This window comes from Bison bison, unplaced genomic scaffold (assembly GCF_000754665.1).
Source record: "Bison bison bison isolate TAMUID 2011002044 unplaced genomic scaffold, Bison_UMD1.0 scf7180017864236, whole genome shotgun sequence".
Classification (NCBI taxonomy): Eukaryota; Metazoa; Chordata; class Mammalia; order Artiodactyla; family Bovidae; genus Bison; species Bison bison.
Genome location: NW_011494808.1, coordinates 2,967,663 through 2,983,577, shown reverse-complemented (window position 1 = coordinate 2,983,577; position 15,915 = coordinate 2,967,663). Strand labels below are relative to the sequence as shown.

At 42.5% G+C, this 15,915-nt stretch overlaps 1 protein-coding gene across 2 annotated transcripts in view; it reads left to right on the top strand.

The window, feature by feature from the left end:
* The first annotated feature begins 6 nt into the window (after window positions 1-6).
* The window catches only part of SLC20A2 (solute carrier family 20 (phosphate transporter), member 2), a 115,035-nt gene continuing 99,126 nt past the window's right edge, over window positions 7-15,915 (top strand). The window contains exons 1-2 of one of the 2 annotated variants that reach the window (XM_010846385.1): window positions 7-1,973; window positions 3,118-3,463. The gene's annotated coding sequence lies outside the window, so the exon portion shown is untranslated. Of the gene's footprint in view, window positions 1,974-3,117; window positions 3,464-10,054; window positions 11,452-15,915 lie in introns of those variants that run through there. The other variant, XM_010846386.1, reaches the window with a different exon arrangement.

Here is a 15,915-nt window from a genome sequence, read left to right as displayed (position 1 = left end):
GAACACCCCTTCTTCCTTCCTTCAGAACTCAGCTGTCAGGGGGAGTGAGTGCCCTTTTAGGTCCTGCGGCGCTGGGGCCTTTTCTGGGTCCTTCATGGCCGTCTCTCAGCCTGTGGAAGGTGTGCAGTGAATGTTTGTGGGATGGCCAGGTATGCTGGAACCCGATATCTGTGCCCGCCTCTTGTGGAAGTTCCACTGGCCTCCAGGGGCAGGGAGGGCCACTGCAGGCTCGCCCTCTCCAGGGTCCCAGCTCACAAGGAGCCTTTGGCATTCAATCTTTTATGGCTTTATATTGTTACAGCAGGAGTGTTTTCCTGTGTTTTGTTTCCCCACCCGAAATACAGGCTGGTCGAGGGCAGGGAATACATGTTTGTACAGGTCTGTGTTTGAGAACTTCCTTGTTCATCCGGTATAACAATCTATACCGAGTAGATTCATTTTTACCTCTTCAGTGACTAGTAGGTGCCATGGGGAGCGTCAGAAATACTCAAGATGTGGTCCCAGGCCTCAAGTGAGTAGTATCTTATTTGGGCAAACATTGTGTACATATGTGGAACGGTATAAGAATTTGGAGTTACATAAAGCAAATAATCGGAGAAGGCAATGGCACCCCACTCCAGTATTCTTGCCTGGAAAATCTCATGGATGGAGGTGCAGTCCATGGGGTCCCTAAGAGTCAGACACGGCTGAGCGACTTCCCTTTCACTTTTCACTTTCATGCATTGGAGAAGGAAATGGCAACCCACTCCAGTGCTCTTGCCTGGAGAATCCCAGGGACGGGGGAGCCTGGTGGGCTGCCATCTATGGGGTCACACGGAGTTGGACACGACTGAAGCGACTTAGTAGCAGCAGCAAAGCAAATAATAACAGCTACTATCGATGGAGTGCTTAGACTGTGCTTTTGCATCTAGATTTATTTGACTCTCAATCCTGTTATCCCGTTATAGCCCCACCTTTTACATGGAGAAACTGAGGCACAGAGAGATTCAGCCACGTGCCTGAGATCACAACGCAAGCAGTAAGCTAGGGAGATGGGATGTGAACCCCAGGCAGCCTGGCTCTGGAGTCAGTGTGAATTCTCCCCAGAGCTTTGCTTTATCAAAGATAGAAGAGAGAGCTAGAACTTGACCCTAGTTTCTCAGCTGTACAGACTCTTTTACAATTTCAAAGTAGCACTCACAGTGGCTGTGACTCTCAGCTGCAGAAGCAGTGCCAGATTTTCCAGGCAGAAGAGGTTGATAATGAAATGGTTGAGGGGACTCTATATTTTGATATGACTGAAAGCACCAAGAAGAGAAACCGAATTTTGCGTTTCAAAGCTGAGAGAGCAGTAGGACTCTTGCGTGGCAGACTCTTGTTGAATTCTAGGACAGTGATTCACAAGGACAAAGAGCCGTGACTGTTAAGGATACTAGTTCAGTGTCTGCTCATGTGAAATAAAACAGTACTGAATGAACTTGTTACTACCGTTCTTTTAAAAAACACTTTTAAACCCCTAGTGAATGTAACTTACCAGGATGGGCATGTCACGGAAGGCTTCTGGTGCCCACCTGTCCGGTTGCCTGGTCCTTACGTGAAATCTTGACCCACTTCTTCAGCTTGTCTTGGACAATCGAGCACTCTTGGGGCCCGGAGGCCTCTTCCAACCAAGTCGTATTTCTCTGGTGAAAAAAAAAGTAAAACAGCACTGCTGCTTTGGTGTGAGACCTGGAGGGAGGTCACTCGGAAGCCACGTGGACTCGGATGAGGGCCCGCAAACAGAACCCAGCAAGATGAAGGAAAACGGTATTCTTCGAAAGCCCAGTTTTGTGTCCCTTTAGTTGGGAGACGACAGTGTTATTTTGTGGGTGTTGAGCACCGACAGAGTCCACTGAACCCACATCCCCCCGCCGATAGAGAGCACCGCCATTGGCCCTGGAATCCGAGGAGGAGGTGCCCTGGAGCAGGCCTGGGCCTGGTTAGCAGCTCTGCAGGTACGTGTTCTGGGGGACACATCGCTTCTGCTGGGGGATCGGGGGACAGCCTGTAATTTCAGTAAGAAATGACACGGTGCTGCTCTCCTTTTAACATCAGCTCGTATTCTGGGATGGCCTGTCAGCGAAGGAGCTGATGGCTGTGAGTGTTCCCCACAGTTGTGCTCTATTTAAGTATCCAAGGCTACAGCTGGGGCTAAAAGAATCTACATGGAAGTGTTTTTATCCAACTGGCACGTTAGCCTCAATCTTAGTTTCGGCCTCTTCTCTGAATGGGGGATTTTTAGAGAAAGAGACAATGATGCAGTGATTCATTTGTCTTAAACCTGTCAAGCTGGGGTAATGGTGTCCCTCTTGCCCAGTTTTATGACTCTGAGGGTGGTAGAGTGGCACCCTGACCAATACGGCAGTGGTTTAAGCATGAGTGTAGACAGAACGACCCAGGGCTCCTTATACAGTGACAGTCACAGATGCCTCCACCTAATCAAGAAATTAGAGCTCTTTAGAGTCACAGCTGGAGGGGCAGCTGTATTTTAAGTTCTCCTCAGGTGATCCTGGTACCCATCATTGGAAGAACAAGCCCTGTATTTTATAGATGAGAGAATCAGGGCAAAGTTAAATGGCTTGCCTACAGCTGGCTCAGTGGTTTCAAGATTTTATCACCAGATAGTGTGCAATTTCAGAGTTTTACGGCTGGAAGAAATTTTCCAGGGCATCAATTCTGTAACTCACTTTATGGCTGCATATAAATCACACTTGTTCATACCATTTCCAAGTCAGATATGAACACAGAGAAATAATGTTTTCTCAAAGCCCGTCTTCTGTCCTGGCCAAGGTGAAGATCAAAATGTCAGTCACCAAAATTTCCTTATAATTTTAATGGATACTTTTTGTTAATTTCAGGAACAGCAAGTTATTTGCAGTATTTTTTATTATGTAACCTGTGACGCCCTATAACATTTTTTTGGAAACTAGAGAATATTTAAAACTGAAGTGAAAGATTGAAAATTTTTATGAGTTACTTATTGTTCAGTCTTAGCAAGAATTTTCACTACTTTATTAGAGTTTCTTTTGTTTTGGAAATTTGGTTGATTTTTAACTGTTTTTTTTGTTTGTTTGTTTGTTTGTTTTCTTTTCTTTTCAGGGCATCCTACCTTGGAAACAGCACAGTTTGGCTTCCACGTCTTCTGTGGGCTTAGAGAATCCTTTTTTCACCATGTCATCAGTAGGGACAGAGAACCAGGTTGGTTCCTTCAAGACGTGTCCCAGTGCCTTGGAATAGCAGCTGTTCCCAGAAGTGAATGATCATGGCAGGTGGCTGTGCATAGACTGTAGGGCCAAGTGACCGATATAACATTCATGGAAGAATGGTTTAAAACACTGAAGAAAAGGCAAATTTCAAGAAGCAACCCAAAGCCGTTTAGGATTTTGAGCAGCTGAAAGAAGACAGCTCTGCAAATACGAAGTGCACGACTCGTGTGTCTTACGAGGTCTCTGTTGGCCCGTTGCTTGAATGTGTGATGTCTGAGTTGTTTTTCCTCTACTGCTAAAGCTGGTAATCTGCTTACAGTCAGAGTTTCCTTCTGTGTGGACAGAAAAGTAGTCAATATAATAGGGGAAGTGGGATCTTGTGTTGGATGCTGGCCCCAGACGTTGACTTTCACCAAAGGATTCCTCAAAGTGCTGGATATCGAGGAATTGCTTCTGCTCAGTGATTGTTCAGAGCTCTGTGACTTCAGGGTCATTTCCTTTATCTTCCTCCAGCCTCTGTGTGTGCCTGCTTTTTTCTTGCACAGATTTTTGGAAAAATCCGATGACTGTATTTTTTCAGCTTAAAAATAAGAATTATATGAATCATAGCTTCACGAACAGCCTTTCCTAGGATCAAAAGTAGAGTAATTGTCATTCTTTTTCAGAATGCCTCTTTTTTTTTTTTTTTACTGTTTTTATGTTCTTATTCGGTGTTTTGTTTTCTTCCTCTGTTTTCTAGAGGGAAATGAAGCATGATCACGATGTTCTGTTTTTAGTTATGTAGGAGCCCAGATGTAGAATTTACAGGAAATTTACATCTTTCCCCATTATTGTTCTAACCTTGTTTTAAGCTTCCATCGGACTTCTTTTTAGCAGTATTGATGTAAAGGCCACGTTCTTACTCTGCCCTTTCTTTTTTAGGGCGATAGTAAGAAGCAGGGATTTCTCCAAACACTGACAAGCCCAAAAAGAGAAAAAATGAGAGAGGAAGCTTTTGTGATTAACAAATGAAGCAGTTGATCATTAAGGTCATTGATGTGTGTGTACACATGGTCAGCGTGAAAGTCAGTGTGGGTTAGAGCTAAAATGGTTAACAGACATGAGTGAATTGTACTGTTTTCAGCTCTTCTAACTTATGCCAAGTCAGTTGACCTCATCAATACTTTTTATCCTCTGGAGACTGTGGAAACCATTGTTCTTAATCAAGTTTTACCAAACAGAGAAACAGAAACAAAACAGGTTTTAAAATTTAATAAAGCGAAATTCCTGAAACCATTTGTCTTTTTTTTTTTTTTTTCAATATTTCCTTTCACAGAGGCTTCCTTTACCTCACTCTTTCTTTTGCCTTTCTGCCCTACCTAGTTATCGCCCGGTCTCACTTTAGCATTTATTTCTCATCTGTCCAGAATTTCTCGTTTGGTGTCTTTCCTTCCTGCCTTTTTCTATGACTCAGCCTCCCGTCGAGAATGCTTTCTGTTCTCTTTACCCTCGGTCTCCTTGGCCGTACCCCTTCCTGGCCAGCCCCTCCGGTCTTTTCTGGTTATCTCTTGCTGGTCCCTGTTGCCCTCCTAGCCCTGCTCGTTTCTGCCACCCTCCCTTGAGTGATGACTTCTCCTGTACCCCATTGTCTCCTGTCTGTAGAGCTCCCTGGTCTGTCATGGTTTCATCGAGCTCTGATTCCTGCTCGGCACACTGCATTTGTGGTGTTTTCTTCCTATACCTTTTGTGTATTTGCTCCATGAGCCTTTTTCTATTTTCCTTGTCCCTGGGTGGCAGGCATCACTAGATGAATTTGTTGTCTGTATTTGCATGGAACCCACGTCCTTGCTGTGTATTTCCTGGGTAGCCAGGATGAATCAGTTATTATTAACTTTTCTTGGAACATTGAGCTTCCTGTGTTTTCTGCTTCTAAGAATTAGATTGGTATTCTAGAAGACTAAGCTTACTCCAAAGAGAGGGTAATCATCCGATGCTGGCATTTTTAACTTCTTAGTCAAGAGTTCTTGCCATTTCAATTCACTGCCTTGCCTGGAAAGAGTAAAGACGGACATGCAAAGCAGGTTTGGGGGTAGGGGTGGGTGGAAAATGAGAAGAGAAAGGTAAATACCACAAAAGGACACATAGTTTCTAGAACTAGAAGGAAAACTAAAACCACAAACCACAGACACTTAAGATTTATTAGGTAAAAGGTCCCCTTAAAGAATAAAAACTATCTAATTCTGAACTGTTAATACAAGGTCATCTGTTTTTTTAATACTTTCAAGTTCTAAGATGTGAATAACAAAACAAACTTAATCTTGTAAATATTTTATTTTGAGAGACTTGATGTCTCCTTAAGTATTAACCCGTGTCATTTTGTAACAGTCTCAAACTGTCATTAATAACCAACCCTGTTAGCTTCTTGCCTTGGAAAGCATATAAATTGTATACTTTTGCCCCTTTGGACTCTGGAGTCCTGATGAAAAGGTAGCTTTTTAGCAAAATATTGTGCTGTTGATGATTTACCTTGTCATCTTTTTCCTTCATTCTTGCATGTGTTATGAGGGTGGTGCTGTGTGTATAAACTACTGGAAGTAGACTAATGTGAGTACAGATGCCGCTTTATTAAACGTGAAACAGGAGAACCCTGTAAAGCACACAGTGTCAGCTGCACAGTCGTCTCTGACTTTGCGATCACCTGAACTGTAGCCCGCCAGGCTCCTCTGTCCATGGAATTCTCCAGGCAAGAATGCTGAAGTGAGTGGCCTTTCCCTTCTCTAGGGGACCTCCCCGACCCAGGGATTGAATCTGGGTCTCCTACATTGCAGGCAAATTATTTACTGTCCAAGCCACCAGTGAAGCCCATAAAATGTAGTGTCTAAATACTCCTCTTAAGAGCCACCCAACAAATGGAAGCTGATCATACTGAATCTTCTTTCTGCCAGGGCCTGCCTTCATTCTGATGGTGGTTGTCAGGTATCTTGGAGCCGATTCTGTCATATTCACCACTTGTGAGCAGTTAGTAAAAGCAACATCAGAACCACCGTTAGGTAATAACAGGAAATATGTGCAGACATGCCGAGTGCAGCACTGTGGTCTGAGGTTCCAGAGATGGGCAAGGTGTGGGCTCTTCTCTCCAGAAGCTCATCACCGAGTAGGGAATTGTTGACGAGCGAACGCTACAACACAGTGGGGCAAATGCAAAAACATGTTTACATAGGCAGCTGCTATCACAGGAAGAGATTAATTGAGAGAGTCAAAGTATAAGTCAGAAACTTCAGAATGTCAGATACAGTGTGTAGATAATGGGTGTGTGTGTTGTGATTATGAAGTCATGGGTGGTCCCTCCCTTATTACCTGTGTGAATCGGACAGCTTCCTTAAAGCTCTCAGATGCAGTGTCTCCACTTACAAATAGTGAAAATCGTCTAGTAATCTTGCATGGGTTAAAGGAGGTAATATGTATAAGGGGCCATATGGTTCCTTACGGGCTTCCCAGGTGGCTCTAGAGGATGGTCCCTTACTCATATTATTGTTTAAAATTTGGCGAACACCCGGTAAAGAATATGGGAGAGGAATGTACTCTTACAGCGTAGATAATGTTGCCCAAAACAGTTGGAATTCCCATTTCACGTATGCTTTTATAGTTTTTAGGAAAATTTACCTTACTCAAAACCTTATAGTCAATCTCTCTCTTTTTTTTAAACCAGTTTATTTCCCTTAGTCCACCTGCCAGATGTAGTTCTCAATGACAGTTATTTCTTCCCATAAGTCACATCCATTCTCAAATTTAAAATTTGCTCACTTAAGCGTATGTAATAAAACTATGCCATTAGCTTTTAAAGTGTTTAGCTAGAGTGACATCACTGGGATGGGTTCTCGTAACAACTGCTTTCAGAAAAGTTGGAGGAAGACTTACTGGATACAGACGCTTTGGAATGTGTTATAAAGTCAGTCTTTGTGTAGTTATAATCTCAATGCCTGAATTTTATGTGAACCTGAATTTAGTTCCTGGATTATATCTACATTTTTGTTCTTTCAAAAGGTGTTTGCAGTAACTTCTGTCAACAGAACCAAACTGCACAGTCTGCATTTTCTAGTGTAGTAGAAAAAAATTGACAGGCTTCCCTGGTGGCTCAGTGGTAAAGAATCCACCTGCCAATGAAGGAGACATGGGTTCGATCTCTGGATTGGGATGATCCCCTGAAGAAGGAAATAGCAACGTACTGCAGTTTTCTTGCCTGGGAGATTCTGTGGACAGAGGACCCTGGCAGGCTACAGAGCACAGTGTAGTGAAAGAGTCGGACACGACTTAGCGTCTGAACAATGACAAGGAAAAATTGGCACAGTGATTTGATATTATTTTGCTTATGGTTGGATTCATTTCTTCCTAAATTATCAGGTCTTAAAATACAGGTCTGTCTTAGACCATATGATAAATCAGGCTGGGTTAAGTTTTAACTGGAGACAAATGATTCTTCTGATCTGGGTTGTTTAGCTTTGTTACAAAAGTCCACTAATATGATTAGATTTGTCTATTCTCTTGTGATTTTGTGTATTATAAGGCTTATATTTGGGATAATTTTTAATTATCAGTATTGAGATGGAAGTACCAGCCCTGAATTTTGATCAAAATATATGTCTTGGCTAAAGCATCTTCAGTAAAGTTCATTGTTTGCAGTCAGGGGATTTAAATCAGTTTGGTTTGTGTTTTATGGCTGGTGTTAATTTGTTTTGACATTCCGTTCACAGATAGGGAAACTGTATTTCCATAGCAAGGGAGACTTGGTACATTACTATTCCAAAGTTTAGTTTTAAGCTGGCTATGATTAGACAAGTGGCTTTCACTTGGTATTCTCAGCAGCAGTCCTGTGGGCACGTTAATGTGTCTAATTGCCCTAATGAATGTCTAGTTAGCAGAGGCTTTGGGACCTCGCAGCAGATGGTGTGGCGTGGGCTGAGGTGCCGATCTTATCTCTGAGTGCTCTCTGTTACAGTCTTTGAGAAGTGAAATTTTTTCTGATAGTGTTTTTTTTTTCCTTGAAATTTTTTAATATTATTATTATTATTGGTAACAATAACAATTGCCCTTATGGAGCCTCAGTAGGGTCAGGCTCTTGACATACATTGAACTCTTTGCTACCACTCAGATAATTTCTAATAAAATTTGAGGTGATAAAGTGTATTTATGTAGTATATAAATACATGTTTATATTGATAAATAAGCAAGTAAATGCTAGGTCAGTTCTGCAGATCCGTTGGCTTGTTGTGTTACACTTTCCCCACTGTTAAAACGAGGGCAGAGGAGGTGATTGACCCGCCCAAGGTCACACGGACAGTAAATGGTGAAACTAGGATTACATTCCAGGTCTGATTAAATTCCACACTTTCCGTCACTTTTAAAATGTTTGCCTTTCTAAAATGTACTGCCTTTTAAAATGTTTCCTCTTGAAAAAGTTAAAGTTCAGCTGTTTTATAAGTGCATGTTATTTTGAACTAAGATGGACTCTATATAAATTCTATGTGAGATGCCTGATTTTTCCCCCAAATAAAGCGATAGTGTTCCTGAGGATGGAGGTTGATGAGGCTCAATGTTAAATGTATACAGTGCTCAGTGTCAAAACAAAGCCAACTATTATAGAAAAGTACAAAGGAGGTGGTGAGAATCGCTAGGTCGGTGATTCGATGTATGGTCGGTCTTCCAGACTTTTTGGCATATAGATATGTATATGTGTATTTTTTAAGCAAAAATAGTTTTATAACGTGCTATTTAGTAACTCGTCTTTCATTTATTATATATTGGCCACCATTCCGCAGCATCATGAGTTGATATATCTTCATTGTCCTTTTTCATTTTCTTAAAACGAATCTTTTTATTTTAGAACAGTTTGGGGTTTGTAGACTGTTGCAAAGCTAGTACAGAGAGTTCCCCATTTCCCCCGTCATCAACATCTTACCTTGCTGTGGGGTGTTTGTCAGAACTAATGAGCCAATATCGGTACGTCGTTATTAGCCAAGTCCAGCTTCCTCAGACTTCCTTATTTTTATCTCTTGTCTTTTTCTGTTCCAGGACCCTGACCAGGACTTCATGCTTCAGTCCTCACGTCTCCTCAGGCTCTTCTTGCCTGGGACAGTCTCCTAGACGTCTCTTGGTTTTTATAACTTGGACAGTCTGGGGGGGCACACTGGTCAGATTTTGTCGCGTGCCCCTCAGCTGGGATCTGTCTGGCGTTTTCCTCCTGGTTCAGCTGGAGTTGTGTGTTTGGAGGAGAGAGACCCACGGGGGCAGAGCGTGGTTTTCATGGCATCGTTTCAAGGCTACCTCCTGTCTGCGTGACTTTAACCTTGAGGGGCTGAGGGGGTGCTTGTCAGCTTCTCCCGTGAACTTCCTCTTTGCCCCTGGTTTCCATCAGTGCTCTTGGGAAGAAGGCAGCCCCCACGTCAGGAGTGCAGGGTCCTGCTCCACCTCCTTGGAGTGGGGCAGGGGATCTCCCCACGGTGTTTGGAATCTTCCGCACAGGGCGTTTGTCTGCTCTCCCAGTTATTCATTTATCCAGTCATTGATTTATATCTATGCAGACTGATGGATATTTATATTGGTGTTATAATCGGATACAATCGTATTGCTCTAATGGCTCCACCTGTGACCAATCAGAAGACCTTTCAGTTGGTTCCTGTCTTCCTTGGCTATACCCTTTTTTTTTTTTTGATGTGGACCATTTTTAAAGTCTTTAATGAATTTGTTACAACATTGTTTCTGTTTTATGTTTTGTTTTCTGGTCATAAGGCATGTAGGCTCTTAGCTCCCTGACCAGAGATCGAACCTCATCCCCCTGCATTGAAAGGTTTAGTCTTAACCAGGGGACCACCAGGGAAGCCCTGATACCCTGTTGTTGTGAGTTAATATCTTCATTTTTTCACATAGCTGCTCGGTATTCCATTGTACAAGAACACAATAATATATCTAATCCCTCTTTGGCATTCCATTGTACGAGTATACCATAATATATTTAATCCCTCTTTGATAATTTAGGTATCAGGTTTCTCACCATTGTAAACAATGCTGTGATGAGCAGTCTTCAAAAACTGTACTTATGAAAACGTTGTTCGGTCATCCTGGACCGGTTGCTGTGTTAAAGGGCCCGCCGGTGTTAGGTTTCCAGTGTCCCTGACTTTCTCTTAAGGCTCTCTTAAGCAGATTTCTGAGGAGTGAGCATTTTCACCTGACCTGGGAAAACAGTGGTGTGTTTATCACTGTTGTCGCCTCCCTTTTTGCTTTTTTTTTTTTTCATGTGATCAGGGCTGGTGGTGCAGGTGGCACCAGAGGTCCCGAAAGCTGCTTTGAGAATTAATCTCTGTGTCTGTGTCGCCCCAGCCTTATCTGTCAGTTTGTGGCCAGTCTTGTTTAAAACTTCCATCCACTCCCCCCACCCCCACCACTGTATTATTTGCATGGATGGAGTGATGAAGGGCAGAAAGTTTCCTCTTGCTTTTTCTAAGCCAGACTGAAGCCAAGCCTAACTGTGTTACTGTCTTTAAAACTATTTCATTGCAGACAAATACTCATCTTGCTCATCCTTGTGGTCATTGTATACAGATTCCTGTCTTCTGCTAACCTCATTCAGATTATCTTGCCTGTCTTTTGACAAGATTGCAGACTTTCCCTTTTCTTCCGTGAATTGGCTGTGTTATAATCACCTTTGTTTTCCTATCTGTGGTATTTCTGAATTTTGGCTCACTTTTATCTCCTGTTTCATTCATCGAGCACCTTTTAAAGAAGCATCACCCTTCTTCTCATTTCTAAGTAGAAGTTAAAAGGAAAATTTAAAAAACCCACAGTTTCGTATTCTTCTCTGGTCGAGTGCATCCAGTTATCCAGGGCTAATGTCTATCTTGGGTTTTAAATTCTTAGAAGACGCAGTTTCAACCCAGTGTGCTGTGAATGTGGGGAGCTTTACATCTGTAACATTTCACCTACTCTGCCTGTTTTACACTATCTTTTAAACCCTTCTTGATGCAGTAATGACTCTTCGTTTCCTTAAAATCCTCTTTGCTTTGAGATGGTCTTTTCTTAACTGTGATATCATTGCTGCGTGCCAGCTGCGTGACCTTAATTGTATTTCTTACCTTCTCTTTCTGTTTCCTCATCTGAAAGTGAGGCTTTTCAGCAGTAGACACCTCACTGGACCGAGTGTTGACTGGACGAGATCTGCTGTAGTGCCTGGCGTGTGATATTGCAGATATACTCTGTAAGTATTCCCGCCATCTTTTCTTCTCCAGCTATCTCACATACCTCCCATTACTTCTCTATGAACGTAAAACTGTTAGTTGCTCAATTGTGACCAACTCTTTGTGACCCCAGGTCTTACAGTGGGACTGTAGCCCGCCAGGCTCCTCTGTCCATGGATTCTCCAGGCAAGAATACTGGATCGGGTTGCCATTCCCTGCTCCAGGGGATCTTCCCAACCCAAGGATCGAACATGGGTCTCCTGCATTGCAGGCAGATTCTTTACCATCTGAGCCACCTACCATTAATTAGATTAAGAAAAATGTTTATCATAAGTAAGCTTTATGTTTCCTTCAAATTCATTTTAAACTTTTTGTCTTGAAATGGTTACGGATTCACAGGAAGTTGTAAAAATACAGAGAGGTCCTGCGTATCCTTCACCCAGTTTCCCACAAAGGCAGCTAGTACAAGAGCAAAGACAGAAGTCAGACCTTGGTACAACCCGCAGCGCTGACTTGGATGTCTCCAGTTTTACAGGCATGCGTTTGCGTGTGTGTAGTTCTGTACCTGGTACAACCGACAGAGCTGACTCTGTTGTCTCCAGTTTTACACACATGCATTTGTGTGTGTAGGTAGTTCTGTGTAGTTCCATCACGTGTGAAACTGAAATTCGCTCAGTCATGTCCGACTCTTTGTAACCTCATGGACTATACAGTCCGTGGACTTCTCCAGGCCAGAATACTGGAGTGGGTAGCCTTTCCTTTCTCCAGGAGATCTTCCCAACCCAGGGATCGAACTCAGGTCTCCCACATTGCGGGTGGATTCTTTACCAGCTGAGCCACCAGGGAAGCCCAAGAATACTGGAGTGGGTAGCCTGTCCCTTCTCCATCAGATCCATCACGTGTAGATTCGCATAACCCACCACCACAATCAGGACATAGAACTGACGCGTCAACCCAAGGCTTTCTGCTTGCTACTCCTTCATAACTCTCCCTCTGCCCACCAGCCCTGGGTAACCACGAATCTCTTGTCCGGCTTTATAATTCTATCATTTTGAGAATATTATATAAATGGAATTATGCAACATGTGACCTTTTGAGATTAGCTTTTTAAAGTCCTCATAATGCCCCTGAGATGCCTTCTCGCAGTTTCTTCCGTTTTACTGCCTAGTACTGGTGCCTGGTATGGATGCACCACAGTCTAACCATTTGTCCTTTGGAAGCACATTCGGGTGGTTCGCTGTTCGGTGCTATTACAATAAAGCTGTCATGAGAAGCCATGTGCGGGTGTTTTGTGTGGACCTGACTTTTCATTTCACACATGCTTAGGAATACAGTTCCTTGATCAGAACTCTTTGGATGGGCTATTGAAAGCGTCTTTGAAAATACATGCTAATACCATCCCTGGATGGAATACTGGAGTGGGTTGCCATTTCCTTCTCCATGGGATCTTCCCGAGCCAGGGATTGAACCCGGGTCTCCCGCATTGCAGGCAGACACTTTAACCTCTGAGCCACCAGGGAAGCCCAATACCATCCACACATATATAAAGGCAATTAAAGTAATATATGTTGTCATTGTCCTTTGTTTTAAACTATCTGTATAAATTGTGGCATGCGTCCAAAGTATAGAATCCTGTCTTCTTTTTACTGTACTGTAATGTGTACTAAATAAATATTTCATTTGGCTAATGAATCCCCTTTCATATTTTATTTACATGTTTTCTCAGGTATATTATTGTTCTCAGATACTAAATTTGACTGGGAGAGATGTTTCATATAATGGTTTCTCTGGTTTTCAATTTTCTGTGATGTGGTAGAGATGAATTTTTAAAAACACCTCTAGATTAGCGCAAAAAATCAGCAAGTCCATCATCGATTAATGTCTGGCAACATTTCAGATAATCGGCAGGTCTGTGCTGATGGTTTTTGCTTTCCAACATCATGTTTGAGGTCCTAAGATGTTTCATAAAAGCATTGCCTCCAAGGTTTATAATAAATGATGAGTCATTATTCAGATGAAGCTACAAATACTCTTTCGATATGTGAAGGGCTTCTACTGATGATAGCCATGGATTTAAATAACTTTATTAACACATTTGGTATATTGTCACCCTGCTTATTTAACTTATGTGCAGAGTACATCATGAGAAACGCTGGGCTGGAAGAAGCACAAGCTGGAGTCAAGATTGCCGGGAGAAATATCAATAACCTCAGATATGCAGACGACACCACCCTTATGGCAGAAAGTGAAGAGGAACTAAAAAGCCTCTTGATGAAAGTGAAAGAGGAGAGTGAAAAAGTTGGCTTAAAGCTCAACATTCAGAAAACTAAGATCATGGCATCTGGTCCCATCACTTCATGGGAAATAGATGGGGAAACAGTGGAAAGTGTCAGACTTTATTTTGGGGGGCTCCAAAATCACTGCAGATGGTGATTGCAGCCATGAAATTAAAAGACGCTTACTCCTTGGAAGGAAAGTTATGACCAACCTAGATAGCATATTTAAAAGCAGAGACATTACTTTGCTAACAAAGGTCCGTCTAGTCAAGGCTATGGTTTTTCCAGTAATCATGTATGGATATGAGAGTTTGACCCAGGAGATCAGTCCTTGGTGTTCATTGGAGGGACTGATGTTGAAGCTGAAACTCCAATACTTTGGCCACCTCACGCGAAGAGAAGTTGGTGATGGACAGGGTGGCCTGGTTGCTGCGATTCATGGGTCGCAAAGAGTTGGACACGACTGAGCGACTGAACTGAACTGAATAATTTGGGCATCAGAAGTCCACATAAGGATGATATGAATTATAGACATTGGACAGGGTCAACTGATTTGATCATTTTTGGCTTTTCCAAATACGACTATCTTCTAGCCTTAAAGTAACTAATAAAAAGTTCTTTGTAAAAAAAAGTGGAAGAAAGGAAAGAGAATGAAATGTAGAAAGCAGTGATTCTTAACTCTGTTCGAATTATCTCATTAGCTTTAAGAATGAAACAAGTACCTACAACCAGGCCAATTAAATTAGAATCATTGAATGTGCTGCCCAGGCACTGGTTTTTTTAAAAAACGCTTCCAGGTAATTCTGATGTTTAGCCAAGGTTGAGAACCCCTGAGCCAACAGACAACAGTGTCTCTGCTCTTGTGTCTTTGCTTTAGAAGGGGCTAGTGTTTGTGCTTCGTGCATGCATCTCCCACATATTAGACTCGTGGATTCTGCATTCCTTTTATGTCTCTGCCAAGATGGATGTTTTCCTAAGGGTGAAAAAAATCACACCTGTGGACTGTGGACACATTTAATCTACACAACACAGCTTTCATAAGTATAACAGAAGAATGCCTGTGATGGTGAATCAAGTACCCAAAACAGTGAGAAACTCAGCATCACTGAAAAGTCAAAAGGAAGTTAGATTTGGTCCAAGGCATCCCGTGGGTGGAGACCTTTTGGGGACGTGAGAATAGGTTTAGAAAACCTGCCTGAAGTGTTGGGGTGAGAGAGCTGAGTCTGTTTATAGATCCTGTTGTCAACTTTATTCGTTTCTTTTCTTTTAGAAATGTATTGCTTTGCAGAATCAGTATTTGCTTGTAACAAGCGAAAGTATGCAGGGATGAACAACAACAAAATCCATTCCTCCCCACCATGTTCACAGATGCGAATTCTCTTACACCTTTTGCTATATTAAAAAAAAGTATGTTTAATGACATAAGATTTGTTAGGGTTTTTTTGTTTTTGTTTTTGTTTTTTTTTGCTTTTCAAATAGGATTATCAGTTCAGTTCAGTTGCTCAGTCGTGTCCGACTCTTTGCGACCCCATGAATCACAGCACGCCAGGCCTCCCTGTCCATCACCAACTCCCAGAGTTCACTCAAACTCATGTCCATCGAGTCAGTGATGCCATCCAGCCATCTCATCCTCTGTCATCCCCTTCTCCTCTTGCCCTCAATCCCTCCCAGCATCAGAGTCTTTTCCAATGAGTCAACTCTTTGCATGAGGTGGCCAAAGTATTGGAGTTTCAGCTTTAGCATCAGTCCTTCCAATGAACACCCAGGACTGATCTCCTTTAGGATGGACTGGTTGGATCTCCTTGCAGTCCAAGGGCCTCTCAAGAGTCTTCTCCAACACCACAGTTCAAAAGCATCCATTTATCGTCTCTCAGCTTTCTTCGCAGTCCAACTCTCACATCCATACATGACCACTGGAAAAACCATAGCCTTGACTAAATGGACCTTTGTTTGCAAAGTAGTCTCTGCTTTTGAATATGCTATCTAGGTTGGTCATAACTTCCCTTCCAAGGAGTCAGTGTCTTTTAATTTCATGGCTGCAATCACCATCTGCAGTGATTTTGGAGCCCCCCAAAATAAAGTCTGACACTTTCCACTGTTTCCCCATCGATTTCCCATGGAGTGATGGGACCAGATACCATGATCTTAGTTTTCTGAATGTTGAGCTTTAAGCCAACTTTTTCACTCTCCTCTTTCACTTTCATCAAG